Raw genomic sequence first — 19,919 nt, forward strand, 5'->3', positions numbered from 1 at the left:
AAACTTTACGCAAAATTTACGTTAGATTTACGTCAGAAAATGACGTAAACTTTACGTTAGATTTACGTCAGAAAATGACGTAAATATAACGTAAAAATGACGTAAAGTTTACGTTAGATTAACGTCATTTCCTGACGTAAAATTATCGTTAAAAAGATGAGCAAAATGATGGTAAACTGACTGACCATTTTTACGTAAATGTAACGTAAAATTAACATCATATTGTTATGTGGGGTATAACATGTCAGTAATAAAGTCATCTTGATAATATGTAGTAATTAACTCAGTTATTATGTAGTGTAGTGATATGTAAATGATCTTTTTTATTTCTGTGTAATAAACAGTGGCGTACATTTAGTGTATGAATTGGTTGAATTTGTGTAATAAAATATGAATTTATTGTCGATATATCTTTGTTTACTTATTTAAAAATGTAGATTTTACGTGTGTGTATTTAAAAATGTTGATTTTACGTGTGTGTACAAGTCATTAACAATCTGATTAAAAATCAGAAGATAATAAGAAAAACGAATTGGTGAATTAGTATATGCAGAACGATGGGGGGGCACCTTCAGGTGCAAATTCTCCCTATACAGACACTAGAGGGAAAACTGGGGATCACATATTCTTTGGATACTACGGTAACATCTATTCGGCTTATAAATTAAACAAAACGAATTGGTAAATCAGTATATGCAGACCGATAAGGTGACCACCTTCAGGTGCAAATTCTCCCTATACAGACTGATCGGTCAGCGGCTTTATGCTGTCAGAATAAATTGATTCACATGAGTTTTAAAATTGAACCCTCGCTCGAACTGGAAGCCAATGGAGTTTCTGTAACTTAGCTGATTAAATTTTCGTGTTCTAGTTATGGGAATTGCAGTATTGTTTTGCGCTATTTGTAGTCTGTTTAAAGCAGATTCTGGTGCTCCTTAAAGAAGTGAATTTGCATAGTCCATGATACGATGTTACTAATGCTCTAACAACACTCTGGCAAGCATCAGTATTAAGATTAGGGCGTATTCTCGAAATAGCTCTCATTTGAATATGCATTTTCCATATGATACTATTGATTTGGGGAACTATTCATCATGTCACATAGCCAAGATTTTTAGCCTGCTTCTTGGGAGATATAGAGCAAAAACCGATATGAAGGGAATCCGCTTTAAACAATTTACTAGATTGTGATTTTCATGATATGACAAGAAATTCGGATTTATCATCGTTAAATTTTAACCTATTTCTGGTCATCCATCCTCGAATGGCATGAAGATAAGACTCTATATAGTCTACTGATAGAATCCTTGGAAGCAAGATAGTTGTTGTTCTGAAAGTAGTTCTATATTTGGGTGTGGTTTTGTACCCCATGTCTTCTTATGATTTGACCAATTGGAAGAATGTATTAGAGAAAAGGTAAAGGTCCCAATTCAGATCCTTGTGGAACACTTATTGTAACAGCACGTGTATGGATTGGTTGAATTTGTGTAATATAGTATCGATTTTATTGTTGATGTATCTGTGTTTACTTTCTTAAAAATGCAGATTTTATGTGTGTATACAATACATTAACAATCTGATTAGAATCGAGTCGTTGGCGTGTTTATGAATGGCTATGGGGTTATCCACATGGAATACAACTTCGAGATATAAGTGCCACTCTTTCCGGCATTTTGATGATAATAGGTTGATTAGATTACAGTGTAGTATAAAAATCAGAAGATAATAAGAAAAACGAATTGGTACATTAGTATATGCGGAACGAGAAGGGATCACCTTCGGGTACAAATTCTCCCTAGAGAGGCTGATCGGTCGGTGGCAATGTAGTTTAAAGGGTCATAAGGGTAAACAGATAATTCAGAGCAGAGCCACCAAAGACCTTAATAAATTCGATTATTCATGAAGGTATCATAACAAGCGAAATATGCTTATTGCCAATATTTTATTAGGCTGTGCCAAAATAATCTTGAAACTATTTCAAGTGTGCAGTAACGCCTATATCTTGCGAAAATATTATAGCCAAATGCTTAGAAGTTGCATACCGTAAGCTTTTTTGTGCACACCGACTACTAAACAATAGGGGGAACACTGGGGATTTCATATGTGATTGGGTACTACGGTAATATCTTCACTGCTTTAAAACTAAACAAAACGGAATGATAAATTAGTATATGCAGACCGATAATGGGACCACCTTCAGGTGCTAATTCTCCGTATACAGGCTGATGGATCAGCGGCTTTATGCTAGACCGAAAGATAGTTTAAAGGGTCATATGGGTATACTCAATTGTGACTGGTTTTGCATAAATAGATACGTCAGAGCAGAGCCATCAAATGCCCTATAATGAACACGAAAATCATTCGATTGCCAATGTTTTAATAGGCTGTGAGAAAATTATCTTGAAACTATTCCAAGTTTGTAGTAACGCCTCTTGCGCATATACAAGTATGTATATTATAGTCAAATGCATGCCGTAAGATTTGTGACACCGACTACTAAACATTAGTACTAAACATGGGAGATGACATATATTTTGGGTACAAATATCTTTACCGCTTATTAAATAAAAATTTCAGTATGCAGGGTGAACAGTCGCATCAAAAATGAACCCCACCTTGTGTGTGTAACAAACAGATATGTGTCAGTGTTCGAATAACACAGAGAAACAGGGGAAATATATACAGACTCACAGAACGTATCTTTGGTCCCCTGGTCTGGTAGCTTTTATAATGCGATAGTCATTTAAATATTGAATTTATTTCCAAATTATTATGTACAGAGAATTTCAATATCATTCTAACATTCTAACTGATGATTAAACTACGACAGGTACAGATGATTAAAATTTGCGTCAGAAATATAATGTTCGCATTGAGGCAGCACTAGCACAAACAAGTCGTTTGTTAAAATTAATATATAAGTCAATCAATTTCAAAAATATTATATAATACATTATTAATGTCGACAATGATTATGCAGGTGGAAAATTCAAATTCTGGGATACAATTTCAGTTTGAAATATACCATGCCTACATTCAACTTATGTCAAATACATAACACTATTCGGATTTTTTGTTTAAAAATCAATCAAGCTAGTCTGCAAATTCGTTGAAAATAAGGTTGGGGTTTTTTTCATTGGAAAACAGAAAGTGGCGAGTCAAGGGTAACTTTAAGCCGCATTTTAAATTTCACCAAGAAAATAACCGGAGAGATATGTTTCCATAACTCATCGATTAGAAACCATATCTAAACTATCAGGAAAAATATATTTGTTATCATGAAGTGGATTTATTTTAAAATCTTCTGATTACCATTACTTAATTTACTTGTAATACGCCAGATAATTGAGCGCTGGTGTAACCAAGAAACACCTGAACAAAGCACGCGCAAAAATAAAAAAGGAAGAGTCTGTACCATAATACCACGCGGAGTTCCTCCTTTGGATGAAACTGACCTTGGGCGCTACCCTGCAAAGACACAATGTCTTACCTAAAAGCCAACCTAGCCCCCTTTCTGCGGCTAACACTGGCTAGTTTCTTAGGAAACACTTGTCTACGATATCACCTCAGGTGGAAGTGGACGTAAAACTCCAGAAACGACGTATACTAATATCTGTAGACGAGTCTCGCGGAGAAAAGAGCTTAGTTGAAATAACATCACTGGCAACTTTAATAGTGCGACGTTTAATATATATTGTCGTTATCAAACACAAGGTAGGCAATAATATCGTACAAAAAGCTAGTTGAACCCTCTTTATTTACGCTCAGTAATATTTAACTTTTTAAATTATTGTAGGGTCTACTACTTTAGCTAAAGTTAGACTATACTTGAAAATCTATCGACCACTCGGATTACTCATATTGCATGTAGGATGTGTTAGAGTCGGCTCATAAAAAAGGGGAGGGATTATTCTAAAATGTTCTCTCTTTTCAAAATGAAGGGCATCTCAGAATCTTTTTAAATTGTGATGTCTTCTTGAAGCATCCCTCTCGACTGCTCTAAAATTCAACCCAAACCCTGCAATATCCACTCCTGCCAGCAGCTCAAATGAGTAACGTCATCTTACAATCATAGTTGTAAGTGCCACATTTCCAAACCCTGATCAGAACTTTGACAAGCTGGCATAATCTATTAAGGAGAAGTCATATGATCCAAAATTTTAGGTTATGGCCTATATACCAGGTTTTTAAACTTTTCCAACTAGTAATTAGAGCCCAAGAATAGCCTGCAAATCCTGTTACTAGAGAAAAACCAACCGTAAACAGTAAGTGGGAAGTTGCCACTGCACATGCAATTGAGCTGTAGACAGGTTATGCAGATAAGCTAATCGCTAGTCAAGAAAGTCTAGTCGGGCAGCTGAAGAAAGCTGGACTTTGGTATTTGAATATTACTGTTTAAGTTAAATTCTTTTTTCTTCTGGTCAGATATTTCAATTGAACAGAATACACCAACTACTCCATTGTAATAAAATAATTTATTTGACATTAATATAACCAAAAGAGTAATGATTTAAAAATTACATTGAAACACACATATATCTACACAATAATTAACATTCTATGATAACCGCCATATTATACTACTGTACATGGAGATATAAAACTAGATGACTTTATAACTGACATGTTATACTACTGCACATGGTGATATACAACTAGATGACAACTGACTCAATTACTGACATGTCATACTACTGTACGTGGTGATATACAACGAGATGACAACTGACTTAATTACTGACATGTTATACTACTGTACATGGTGATATACAACTATTTGTTAACTGACATGTTATACTACTGTACATGGTCATATACAACTAGTTGTTAACTGACATGTTGTACTACTGTACATGGTCATATACAACTAGTTGTTAACTGACATGTTATACTACTGTACATGGTCATATACAACTAGTTGTTAACTGACATGTTGTACTACTGTACATGGTCATATACAACTAGTTGTTAACTGACATGTTGTACTACTGTACATGCTGATATACAACTAGATGTTAACTGACATGTTGTACTACTGTACATGCTGATATACAACTAGATGATAACTGACTTAATTACTGACATGTTATACTACTGTACATTGTGATAAACAACTAGTTTTTAACTGACATGTTATACTACTGTACATGGTGTTATGCAGCTATATAATAACATGGTTAATTAATTACTGTTATACTACTGTACATGGTGATATACAACTAGATGATAGCTGACGTAATTACTGACATGTTATAATACCGTACATGATAATATACCACTGTAAATGGTGTTATACAACTATAAAATAACATGGTTAATTACTGACATGTTATACTACTGTACATGGTGATATACAACTACATGATACCTGACTTAATTACTGACATGTTATACTACTGTACATGGTGATATACAACTAGTTGATAACTGACTTAATTACTAACATGTTATACTACTGTACATGGTGATATACAACTAGTTGATAATTGACTTGACATGTTATAATACTGTACATGATAATATACCACAGTAGTGTAAATGGTGATATACAACTAGACAATAGCTTGGTTAATTACTGTTATACTACTGTATTTGGTGATATACAACTAGGTGATAACTGGCTTAATTACTGACATGTTATACTACTGTACATGGTGATAAACAACTAGTTTTTAACTGACATGTTATACTACTGTACATGGAGATATACAACCAAATGATACCTGAGTTAATTACTGACATGCATTACTATTGTATAATATGGTGATATACTACTATCATGACAACTGACTTAATTACTAACATATTTTACTATTGTATATGGTGATATATACAACTGGCTTATACTGTTATACTATTGTATATGGTGATATACTACTATCATAAAAAGCTACTGGTGTTTCATTACGAGGTCGGGCTGTCAACAGTCTATTACAAAGTATTGCTGTCAATAGTTTACTAGTGAGTGGTTTAGTAAGTTGAGTTGATCTATATGACAATTTACTTAATTAATAACAACCTATACTATTGTACTGGGTGATATATATCTGATAATTTCAGACTGAAAGATCCACATATGAATAAATAATGTACTTTCATGTTACTTTTAAATATTGAGAATGCTACACAAGACATAAAGTTGCTGTTTCAATATTCCACCCATATTTACAAATGGCTGTGGCAATGTCTGATGGGAGCAAGAAAAAGTTTACGGGCTTATTCCATCCACTCCAGGGACTTATAATCCTATATTTCCCATCAGACATCGCTATCAAAAAGATCATGTTATAAAAAGATCAAGATATCTCAAAGACAAAAAAGAAAAAATTTTGTATGCTGCACCTGACAAAACTGCTCTTTCAATTTTTCACTCATTTCAAAATTGGCATGGCAATGTCCGATGGTATCAAGACAAAGTTTCGGGCTTATTCCGTCCACGCCAGGGACTATACACCCCATCTGACATTGCCACCAGAAAGATCACGATACAAAAATATGTAGATTTGTCAAAAGATATAAAAAGGAGAAAATTTTGTTATTTTTTTAGATCTCAAATTCAAATAAATCCAAAACAAACAAATGTAGGGTATATATATATTTTCAAATGAAAAAGGGTAATTTTACGGGCTTATTACATGCAGGTTTCATCAGGCATTGCTAACAAAATGTTCATGGTAAGAAAAGTTATAGACAACTCTGCAGCGTTGTACAGCTTTCTAAAAAGAAAATCAAAATCTTATTTAGCTAATATACACTTTTGCAATACAGCATTAATTATCATCCAACTCAGAGTCAGTATCCTCTGTATCACTACTTGTTTCATCAACATCACTTTCATCAAATTCTAAATCACAGCTTTGTATATCTGTTATTATATCTATTAATTCCTCTGATGACAAAGGTTTTTCAGGTTGGACATAGCACAGTATCAATTCATTCAAATCTGAAGCAGAATTATGTTCTATTCCAGCGCTTTCAAATAATTCTCTTGACTTGATATATTGTTTAGTTAATCTGTAAAGATGTGTCGATAAATAATGGATTTTTAAACACATATATCTAAGTTCTTCTGTGGAGGAAGACAATTGTAGATCTTTAGGCTGACCTTAAAAATATCTTTGTTTCACCAAACCCGACCCACAATCGAGGAGAAGGGTCGGTAGGTCGTTTTTTTTCAGATTTTTTTTTAAAGTCAGAGAAATCAATACAGAAAACTTATTAGCTGTATACTACAGATTCATTAATTTTGTTTAATGAATTTGGGGTCTGACGTAAAAAGTAACGAACTGAAAGTTTTTATTAAACTTAAGAGCTAATTTGACAGCTTAATAATTTTCCGGGTGGAAACATTCGTCTTCTTTATTGGCAAACAAATCAATGACATCGGGATTTTTCGTGATGCCCGACTCGCACACGATTAGCCACGAACTTGAAGTGTGAAACTCCTTCAACACGTTTTTAACGATAGTGCGCGTTGTGCTTTCATTTTTCTCGAAAACGGATATTGAAAATATCGTCGTCATGTTTAAAACTACGCACCACAGACATAGAGGCAGAATTATTTCGTGGGAATGGACGTGTATTCGTCTGCAACCATTTTGTTGAGAAGCGACACCTATGACGCTTTCGTCTTGATCAACCAGTTTCAATAATGAATCAAACCATAGCCATAGTATAGGGAAATAACTCTCATGATATATTTCAGGTTGACACACAAAATAAAATAAAAAGATCGTGGAAAAGTGCAATAAAATAATTTAAGTCGGGGGTGGTTTTAGTTAGTCGGTCGCGTTAGGCGAAACAAAGATATTTTTAAGGTCAGCCTTAGTTTCAGATCTAATATTATTAATTGCACTCAACAAGTAACGGTGATAAGTAGCAATTTCACAATGAACGACTGTTATTTCTTCATGTGCATGTTCTTTCAAAGAAACTGCTTCTGCAACATTTATTTGATCTGAATTCAAAGAACACTCTGACAATTCATCAAAAATTGGCAACGTTGGTAAAGAAACATCACAGAACTCTGTCCTGGACGCAAAATGTCCATCGTTAAGAATAGTTAATTCTTTTCTAATTTTTCCGGAATTTGCCGTCAACTTTCTACTGATACAGGAGCCCAAAACTTGACCATCTGAAAATAGATATATACACTAATTATACTATATTCTTTCTATTATTATTGTTTTGTTGACGATATACTCTGATATAATTTTTACATATATATAACTTGAATATATCAACTGGCTGTTTTGAGACTAACACATACAGTCTCATAATTAACACCGATATATGTGATAATATTGGACCTCTATTTCCATCCCTGTAAATGACAATGTACAATTCCTTCAGTTCAAAATGAGTTACTCAAAAATAGTGGAACGGAGCTTGAAAATGGTAGTAAAGTTCTTCTGTAACCCTTCTGTTAAAATTGTGTTTCCTGTCCACTCAACACAAACCGGGTTATTTCGAAACTAACATATGTTCCAATTTCATTAATTTAGTTTCGTCTAGGGGTCTTTAGCAGGGGGAGGGGGATCAAAGTATCCAGAGATAGACCACCAGGTTAGACAGGTGAGCCTACTCCTTGTCATGTACAAGCGGGAATCAAAAACATGCCACTTGACCCAATGACAGACCTTACGATCTAAAGCGCATGCCATCCTTCTATTCTTACAATGAAGCAGTTTTATATAACTGATTACTTACCTGCATACTTTTTCATCAATGAAGACAAATACTGTCGTTCACTGGAATAATGTCTTAGTTTTTCAAGGCTATTAATACTGCGCTTTTTTTGAGCACTTTTCAAAATACAATTAAAAGGCTCATTTTCAAAATTGACATCACTTTCTACAACTAAATTGCACACATTCTTTTTTAATTTGACTCTTTCTTTCTTGAGGCTTAAACAAAAAAGCAAATTATGGTATTAAAAACAAGCAATCCGAGTTAGCTGTGGTCCAAAATGTCGTAAGTGAATAGAGTGTTCACAGGATGGGTAGATAACAGTGAATGCAACATACGCCCACACCCATCGATATTAAATGCAAGGACTCCCAACTGCAGATTTATTATAAAGATATATTAATAGTTGATATTGACCAATCAGATTCCAGTAGGCTTATTAATTATGCACAGAAAGACACTGATAACCAAATGATTTCAATGATCAACAAATTAAACTGCAGTAAGTACAGACAAAATTTGATTAAATAGCCTCAATTATCTGCTTTTACATGAATATGAACTTGGGATTACTTGAAGAGACATTCGAACTCATGAGAACTTCTCCATCTGGTAAAACTTTGTTTTTAATTTGGCGTGATTTGACAGTTATACCAGGGATGTTCAAATAAGATTGCCTGTAAAATTTACAAGAGAACTGCAAAACCATCTGTCAGCTATAGATGTCTTAAAGTTATAATGTCCTTAATATTTCAGCAGATGCTTTTGGACAAAGGCTATGATCTAAGTAGACCTGTACAGGAATTTTTGATAACTAGTTCATTTGATTTTGTTATATTTAGCATAGTTGATGTTAATATACTATACATTCGTAATACCTTTCTAGATCTCTCTCAATCTTTTTCTTTTCTGTTAGATCGGTAGGACCTGTTTCTAGGATGTGTCTGCAATAAATATTTGATGAATTAACACAAAAATGTACATTATTAATCATCATTATACAGCAGTTGTATAATTTATCATCATATGGTTACCAGACATTTAATGTACAATTACTGTTATTATTATAATAATTTCATTTTTAAAGTGCTATATTATAACAATAGTTATTTCTAAGCACTGTACCAGCATATTTATATAATGGTACACGTGTGATTTTATTTATACGATTCTTTCAACAGATGAGTCTTTAATTTAGATTTGAACTGAGATAATTGGATACATTCTGTGATGTCTCTGGATAAATACCAATTCAAATTCGTAATATCACTGATATTGCTATGTTTAAAACTAAAGACTATTCATTTAAAAAGGATTTTAACCTGTGATCATTTTAATAGGTAGATTATCCAGTAGACGTGGTACAAGGGTTAATCAGCGAGATGTGTTGTTGACGTTTGGGAAAGTAGGACGAGGGGAAATGTGTAGGGAGTGAAGTGCTGTAAAGGGATAGTTAGATGTATTATGAATGGTTAGAGTGGCTGTGGTGTTACGGTGAAATACTATGCCGCCACCGTAACACCACAGCTTTATGATTTGTTAGACAGGAGTGATGTAATGGGTGTCAACAACTGGGTATGCTGGTACCGTCGCAACGTAGCCATAGAAATATATATTGTGGGGGGGGGGGGGGGAGGGCGGAAACGGAAAAATATACAATGTTGACAGTATGTGCCAGGCATGAGGCTGCGCAGACCGAGCGGCAGCTCGATAGGGAGTGTGTGGGAGGGTCGCCCTCATAAAAAATTTTTTTTTTAAATTTCAGTTTTCTGTAAGCAGTGAAAACACTATTTTGGCATTGTTTGCGGGGTTAAACCTAAAAATCACATTAATACACCTATTGCACGATCTTGTGAAACTAGCTGACGAAGACAGCTCGGGCGGCGATTGTTCGACTCGGGGCTGCTCTGTCAGTATCTAACAAACGCATTTAGTTCGCGTACAACTTTTAAAAACCGAATGTCAGTATGGTATTTTTCACATAATTGGTTATCGCAAAAACAGAGTAAACTGAAAGCGAGTAATCTCGACTCAAGCCTATAGTCTATAGCCTACTTACTACACTCGTCACTCGTCTTCCTATATTATTGTTTGTGGACGGTTTACTACTCAGTGATAAGCCTGCGCCGCAAAAAGAGGTCTCGCCTTTTATTATTAGTATAATGACTTCCTCATGTGCGGCAGGTTAGTTTGCTTCTAAAAACACTGTTTTCCGTTCCAAAAAATACAAAAGTAATTTTCTACCAGATGACCATGGTTCTTTTCACCGAGACTAGATAATTTCTCTCGGTGTAAGGATATAGCTATGGATAAGTTCATACAAGGTCAATAAATCCGCGGTCACTTCGGGTCACACTGTTGAGAAAATGAACCGATGGGTTTGTTTAGTAGCAAATCGAGCGTGAATCAACTGAGTTTGTACTGAAAAATTTTTGAGTGATATGTATGAACTGTCTTCACACATTCGGTTTATAATTAGCGATACACAGGTACAGTGGCAAGTGTTGTACTTCACAGACTGTTTACCTCCGAACTACCTCCGCACGAAATCCCCGATTTGGGTACTTGTTAAAAGAAAAAGAAATAGTACCTGTGCGCATGCCAGTAAAAAAAACCTAAGAGTTCGCGCATAAAAATGCCCGAACGTACCAGGCGCCAGGTCATCCAGTGCTATATTTAATTACATGTAATTCTATCTAAACAAAAATTTATCATGTAAATGTAATAGTGTTTTATTCTATAATATGTCCTTGTAAAGCACCCTTGATCACATTTATGTAGCAGTTGTGTGCTGTATAAGTGCGTAATAATAATATATCATAGCAATGCTATCTTTCAATTTTCCGACACATTTTAGGTTGGTGAGCCCAGGGTTCTCTCTACCTGGCATCACCCAAACCTTGTTTGGATAGATAAAGCTTTAATAAAAGACACAAAAACGTCCCAACCTACAACACTACACAACCAAAAGTGTCAGAAATCTTATCTTTGAAAAAAACAAGTCACATTTATGTATATTTACCTTTACATCTGACTAATAACAAATTCTCAACATATAATTCTTCGGAATTTAAATTAGTTGCTTAAATAGAAAAAAAGATAAGTTATTATGCAACATGTACATGGTAGCCAATACGATACAGAGTATATGAAACTAGGATAAATATCATAATTAGTTCATGATACCAATGTTCCAGTTTAGCCTGTAAATAGTTATTCAAGTTGCTAAACAGAAACATAGACAGGGCTTATGAACAATTCCATCAAATTTCAACAAAATCTGTCATGAACTCTTTTTGACAGGTAGTATGTTCATATGAAATTGTGGATGGATCCAGCTGGAGATAATATACATCCACATCAAACAGGGCGTATAAAAATTATGAAGCTTACCAGGGACATTTCCAGTTCAGATTTCCATTTCATCAGCCAATTCTTTGCAGAATCAATATCAACTGAAAAAGAAATGTGTATTTATTATTAACAAATCAATCATAAGAAGGTCACACTGTAACTCGGGTATCATTTCATCTTGTGTATTTAGCACTTATTTCTTTCACATTCATTCAATATCAAATCTTTGTTTAAAAACTTGAAAAAAAATAACGCTTAAAACCACCACAAATCATCTAGAGCAGACAATTCAATTTTGATAATAAATGTCCCAAATTACAAGTGTCTAATTTCTTGATCACTGTTATAAAATAAACCACCTAACTGATTATTGATGTATAATGATTAATTTTTGAACAGTGGTCAGGAAATTAAACACTTCTAAATTAAACACTCATTATCAAAATCAATCAATCAGCTTTAAACTGGACACAAGTACAATATCAAATGATGTGTACGAGTTTTTAGACAAAGATTTGATATTGAATGAATGTGAACGAAATAAGCACAAAATACACACGATTAAATGATATCCAGGTTACAATGTCTAATTAAATACTGCCCACAATCATTTTCTAAGATCAAGTTAATTTTTCAAGACCTTGTTGTTGTTTCCAATAATATAGAATTTTGTTTGTCTGTTTGGCATGTGAGGTATGTAATTAACAATATATTGCATTTCTATTAAATTTGAACACATTAATTTTACTTATATCACATGTGTAGTGACCATATATGTTTAAGACAAGTAGTTGTTACACTACTCATAATTTCTGAACAGTTTGATATTGTTTTTTCAGCTTTCTTTATTTTAATATGTAAACGTGTACCTGAAAAAGAAGAGCAAGCTAATAACACTAGGACCTAGGTTCCATTTACATTTGATGAAAAATGGTGAGAAACTGCTCTTACTACCTAGAATCTAATACACATAGATGGCCATCAAGTCCTGGTCAACAGAATTTTTGGCAGGCAATCCATATATGCCTCTCAGCAGCTTTTTGAAGGGTGGCAAATTGGTCATTGTATTTAATTAATCCCCCAAAATTGTGATCTCAAGTTTTCACATAAAACTAAATAGGGTTCCTAATAAAGATTTGCAGAACAATCCAAACAAAACTGAAAAGAGAAAAATTCCAAAAAGCCTGCATAATATTGATACACAATCCTAAATCTCAACTGGGTTCCTCTTAAATGCCACCATAAAAGCTTGGACCATCTTTCTAACGTATGCAATGCATACATTCCTAATAAACGCAATAATTTCAAATTTTAGGAGTCAACGAAATTGTTCATAAATGATCTAGCATCATAACTCTAAAAGAACAGACAAATTCATTAAAGGCAATAGCTATAAATGTAATTACCAGAAATTAAATATGCTATTTTGTCTCACTAACGTCAATAGAGCTATGTCTTTATTTTTTTGTGGATTTATCTAATCTAGTAAATCATGAATAATCATTACCAAAATCGGAGATAATCTGTGATGTCTTATGAAGAACTGCTTCTGTCAGTGAATCACATCTGTTATCATATGACATTCCTTCTCCATCTGTCATTCCTGTGCCAGTCACATATCTGATATCTCTGACCATATTTCAACTTTAAGAAAATGATCATTAAATTAAAGCTTTTTCAATTAAAGTTAGAGAAATTGATTTTAGGATAAAAAAAATTATATAATGCTGCAACACCTCATTTTTAAAGAAAAGATTAATAAAATACTTGTTGATATTACATAATACTGCAATGTCTTATAGAATTAACGATTCTTTAATATAGATTTCATGTAGGGTTTAAATTATCATGCAACACTGAGAGAGAAAGTATTTCAATTGAAAATATTTGACAGGTAGAATGAAATATGAATCAAATGTTGACATTAATAACATTCTATCCATATAATCCACATTTTAATTTGTGAAATATATTGAATATTACTAATAGTGTGAGTTTACCTGACAGTGTAGGTTGTGAGCAAAACTGTGGAATACTGGTACAGAAAAATTATGGTGATCTAACAATTGAAAATTCTCAGTTTTCTGTTAAAATAAAAAATAGTTGTAAGAACATGAAAGTAAATATAAAGCAATATAATTATATCTAAGCAATGTGTAATAATTGTCACATATTGACAAAGCTGGCTTTTGTCTATATTCAAATTGAAGTAAATTCTGACAATGCAAAGGACTGGGGGGGGGGGGGGGGAAACCATACATTAACTTGCAGTTTTGAAATAAAAATAATATTACTAATATACTATTCCAAAAAAGTAGGGGATATTTGATTTTTAAGTGTTATTAAAGTCACCTAATGAAACTGACGAAGAAACAAATGACAAAATGAAATGAAGTTCACATTCATCGATTTATTCCAAATGATCGTTAGACTAAGTAAGGCACAGACTGACCATTATAAGGATAAAATGATACCCGGGGTCAAACAGCAAAGTTACCACAGCATCACAACCGAGTCAGTAACGGGTAAATCCTCCTCTGTTTGCCAAACAAGCATTGATCCGACGTGGCATACTCCTAATGAGACGTCTAAGGTCATTTTGGTCCAGATTGTCCCATTCCTGTTGCAACGCAGCAGCAAGTTCTTGGACATTGGCAGGACGTTGTTGACGTTGACGTAACCTCTGTCCAAGCATGTCCCAGACATGCTCGATGGGGGAGAGGTCGGGACTCAGTGCTGGCCAAGGTAATGTGGTGATGTTCTGTTGTTGGAGGTAACCTGTAACGATCCTGGCCCTGTGACATCTTGCGTTGTCATCCTGGAAGATGAAACGGCGGCCATGACGTCGTGCGAACGGCACAACATGGACTGCCAAGATGTTGTCCCGGTAGTACTGGCCTGTAACACGCCCTGCAACAACATGTAAAGCCGTTCTTCCAGCAACAGTGATGCCTACCCACACCATAACAGAACCACCCCCAAATCGATCATGTCTGATGACGTTAACGTCTTGGAGGCGCTCGTTTCGGACGACGCCACACCCTCCTACGTCTGTCCAAAAAATCAACAGTGAACCTTGACTCATCTGAAAACATCACATTGCTCCAGCGTCGATTATCCCAGTGTTGACGATCCCTACACCAACGACGTCTTGCCTGAATGTGATGATCTCTCAAACAAGGGATCACGCGAGGACGTCGGGCGCGAAGGTGACCCCTATGCAGTCGATTCCGAATCGTCTGGCCACTCACTCTCACACCAGTGTCTGTTTGAAGACGAGCGCTGATCTGATTTGCTGTGATGACACGATTTCTCAAGGCCAAGGTACGGATAAATCGATCCTGGGCTTGAGTTGTCGCCCTTGGTCGACCTGAGCGTGGTCTGTCCTGTACAGATTGTGTATCACGGTATCTGGACCATAGCCTGCTTATGACAGACTGAGAAACATTCATCGTCCGCGCCACAACCGCCTGTGTTGTGCCGATCTGTAGCATGCCAAGGGCACGTAACCTTTCATTTTGGGTAAGCCGACGCATATCAAAATTTGTTTTCTGGTCACTAAAACAATTAAACTGATGTTTCCACCCCGGAATTCAATGCCACAATGACTGTAACATTCAAAGTCAGAGTCATTCAAATCTTGGGTTGGACCCCCATGATGATCCCAAGCATCACCTGCATTCCATGCGGTAGCTATTGGTGCGTTTGGGCGTCACATGTTACTGGAAATGTTTCATCTGTTAGGTTCTATAGTGACTTTTTTCGTAGTCATTTGCATATTTTAGTATTATGCCCCCAAAATCAAATATCCCCTACTTTTTTTGAATAGTATATTTCATAAACAAATATAGTGAGATTTTAATGACATTTATACATGTTTATTTTCTCTATAAAATTAAGACACATGGACATGTCTCTTCAATTTCAACCTCCAATCTAGCTTGGGGATTGTAAACCATCAGTTTATACAGAGCTTAACTTAACTCTTAACACTAATCCACCTTAACTTGTCTTTATTTGGATTTCATTACATACTTGGAACGTGTCCACAAAATTATAGCATAATCATGGTATTAAACAATATCTCAATACAATCAATTAACAGGTTGATATGCTCCAAAAAGTGTCAACATATTCATGCATGCATAGACAAGACTCTATATATACCTGCAAGTGTTTGTGTAATGTGCAAGATATGTCATACATGACAATCTTATTAACAAAAGTATCTTTTTTCTCAATTGATTTCTTTAACACAGAAAGTCCTTATGTCTAGATGCACCCTTTCCCTTTCCAGATGATGCCTTGTGAACAAGACCAAAGTTTGCATCAAGAGATATTATTGGTGGATTCTATAAAGATTTAGAAAAATATTACACATCATTACAATTAACACAAGGTACAATTTTATGGATACACAATTATCGAGTTTAATACTAGCAACGTTTTGACGAGGATACTATCATCTTTATCATTTGATTCATAGGGATGAGTATCATAAAATTGTACCTTGTGTTAATATGTTCAATTATTAAATGTCAATGAAGATCATTACAATTCTAAGGCTTATTTAAAGATTGTCCCGAAAGTATTTATCGGGTGGTTATTTCCAATAAAAGTATGGCAAATTTGGTATATATGGAAAGTACTCACACCAAATATACTAGAAAAATACTGGACTACCCAACAAACACCCATGGGGCAAGCACTGCACAAAAAAGTCAGGGTATCACTTACTGGCAACCCGGCAGCTGTGCGACAGCTTATTGTATTCTAGTTTGACTGAGGAAACAGCTGTTATTTCTTGATCAAATGGTTAGGCAGTTTTGGGCAACATTGCAGGGTTAAGTAACATACAAAAAACATATAATTAAACAACAGAAAATCACACAGTTGTGCATGGGAAAGTATCTTTAAATGTACAAACAAGTAAAATGTTTTCAAAGTTATGTATTCACTATTAACACACGGAACATTTTACTGCATATTCAATATATAAAAAGATCAAATCAAAACAAATGAGTTTTCTCCACTAGCAAGATGTATGTTAACTTATATTCTTATTTACCTGTTCACAAACTGGACACTCTCTGCCAAAAGTTGTTTCTCTGGTGTTGAAACAACTTCGCAAAGATGACCGATAGAAATGATATTCTATCAGTGAATCACCAACTAACGCTCTATACACATCTTTTGGCTAAAAACAAAAAACAATGTTGTTTTAACATAGTCAGAAGTCTTTACATATTTCCAGGTTTAACATTAATCTATATATATATATTTATGACAGTCTGTTTTGGGTTGGTGGCTACACTAAGGCTGTCAAAAGGCTGAAGATTGAGGTATAAGAACAGTTCGAGTCAGGGAGACGCATAGGTGTTGCACTAATTCTGGTTTTATGCCACTCCATTAAGGATGCATTTGAGGGCTATACCCATGCAATGCCTGGTAAACAGCTATAGTCTTCATATAAAATAAAGCCCTGACAGGTTCAAATTTGCTTCTATCATACTTACAAAATCATGTGACAGAAGAAATTAAAGCTTCACAAAATGCCTTGGCTGGCACATGACATTCTAACTGGAGAGATGCAATCAGTTCCATAAACTTCGTGTCAAAGACAATTCTTGGCTTCTGTGGTGAGGAAGGCCACAATCTGTACCTCATGAGTGTCACACAAGGATCTTCGCATCTGCACAAATTAATTTTGCAGCAATGTTGATTTCCTACAAAGAAACATTAATGTTAGCTCTTTTTCCAGATGTGCAACTTCAAATTAAATTAAACATACATTATGCCAGAGCTAAATCTGCCTACTGTAGGCCTGAAATGTTATATAAACTATTAATTAGACATTAATTAACTTATCCAGACCATAATCAACTCTCGATGTCAACACTAGCCTGCGATATTTGTGGGATTATGATCCAATTTGCTGCATTACTTTCCTTCACAATTTAATGATTAAATGGATAATCGAGACTATGAGTTTTGTCGTACCAACTTTAGTAATGATGATTGATGCTAGGCCGAACATTCAACAACTTAATTCTCGGTTCATAGTGGATCAATTTGACTGAAATTTTCATCAAATGGCCTTTACATTATCTAGTTTTTAACTATTATAGTGAGAACTGTCAACTCGTTAAATACATTAAATCCTCAACTATTTCCATTATACTTCCTTTTCTTAATACAGTTGCAATATTTTAAGCTGCAAATCAAAGGATTGTAAAATATAGGCAGTTAAGAACATGATAGTTAAGAACATGTATTTCCAAGAATTGTTAATAAAACATCTAGAAATAATATAAAATCTGTTTTTAGTTCTCATAATTTGAATTACTTTCTATACACGACTTCATAGTATAGTTAAACATTTATCATCAAAATTGAATTAAAAAAAAAAGAAACATTTGATTAAAAAATAGCATGAGTCTATCCTCATTACAAAAATCTTATTAAAAAATGTCATTACCTTCCAAATTTGTGGTGAATGAAACATTACAGTCTCATGAAGACTATAGCAACAAGACATGCAATAATACGCCATAGGACCACAATCCTGACAAAAAACAATGTTCTCTACAACTTCACTGCACCAACTACAAACTCTGGTTGCAGGTGACAACTCCTCAATATGAGTATGTACCAGTTTTGAACGTAGTTCACTCCAACCATATAAAATCTTCTGTCTTCTATCACTGAATTCTTGTTTTACATCTTGAAGATAGAAAAAAAAGATATGTTGATGACTTTGCTTGTAATTTCCAGTACTTTACAAACATTGATAAATTCAAATTCCAAACAGGATTAAACAGCCCATACGAAAGGATATTAATTATTTTTCATTATTTTCAATCTAAAATCATTTAGTTTGCTATTTTAGCATTTACGTTTGTTTCTATTTCTTGACAGACTCTGCATGTGGAATTTACTCCTCTGACACCTTTCATTTTATGAGTATTTCCTCTGCTGCCACAGATGTAACAATACCGTAACTGTAGGGACAATAGTGTAGGATGTACCTCTATTCAATAATGACAAATGTTTGAATATCGGTAGCCTACTCAATATGTTCTTAAAAAACCTATTTTAACTAAATTCTTACCACTGACAGCTGGTTGATTAACTGGTTCTCGTTGAAATGAACTGCTTGAAGTCATTGCTGAACTGGTTGAAGCTGCTGCTACTGATAATGTTGTAGAGTTCAATAAATTGATGGATCTTCTTCTGGTGCTCACTCATCTACCATGTCTTATCTGAACAATCTTAACTTTTCTAATGGGTTTAACAGTTTTCAAAAACTTTTCCATTCCTTAAAAACATTAAATAAGAACACTTAAATACGGCCTACACTTCAGAATAGTTTTTGTAATGATGACAGTACTAATCATACTAATGACGACGTAATGTACCGTACTAGATAACAAACCTTAATCTCTCAACCCTCCGTGTTTCGAGATAAGACATGAGCCCATTACCTATAACGTTGCAGCTGCGGGAGTGATTCACACCCGGTGTGGCAGTTTCAGATGGTTCCTGGTGTGTGATTACCGTTTGGTGCATGCGCAGTTGTAGGAGTCAACTCACACCGTTACAGTCGCGGTGTGCATTGACACCTCGTGATAGGATTTCCCCTAAGATTTTCTTACGGTCAAATCAATATATAGACTATTATGTACCGATATTTACAGTATTACCACCACGAGAGGATGCAAATTGACGATCTTTATTATTATTATTTAGTATATATAGATCTACCCGTCCACAATGCGAACATTCTCTCTTGTATTTGGGCTGTCTACATGCATGTTTGAATGTATGGGATGGTATAATAAATCTATATTTATGTTAAGAAATCGGAATAAGAAATT

At 34.6% G+C, this 19,919-nt stretch overlaps 2 long non-coding RNA genes across 2 annotated transcripts; both read right to left on the reverse strand.

Moving 5' to 3' along the window:
• Window positions 1-4,512: 4,512 nt before the first annotated feature.
• On the reverse strand, window positions 4,513-13,682 carry LOC126817212 (uncharacterized). Its single transcript, XR_007678879.2, has 6 exons — window positions 13,550-13,682; window positions 12,082-12,143; window positions 11,711-11,770; window positions 9,567-9,632; window positions 8,710-8,906; window positions 4,513-8,134 (listed from the first exon to the last, which is right to left on the reverse strand). It is a non-coding gene; the product is annotated as an uncharacterized LOC126817212 (long non-coding RNA).
• A 3,922-nt stretch (window positions 13,683-17,604) lies between these two features.
• LOC126817228 (uncharacterized) lies at window positions 17,605-19,344 on the reverse strand. Its single transcript, XR_007678890.2, has 3 exons — window positions 19,154-19,344; window positions 18,521-18,765; window positions 17,605-17,768 (listed from the first exon to the last, which is right to left on the reverse strand). It is a non-coding gene; the product is annotated as an uncharacterized LOC126817228 (long non-coding RNA).
• Window positions 19,345-19,919: the final 575 nt, after the last annotated feature.

The sequence above is a fragment of the Patella vulgata genome, chromosome 4, assembly GCF_932274485.2.
Source record: "Patella vulgata chromosome 4, xgPatVulg1.2, whole genome shotgun sequence".
Classification (NCBI taxonomy): Eukaryota; Metazoa; Mollusca; class Gastropoda; family Patellidae; genus Patella; species Patella vulgata.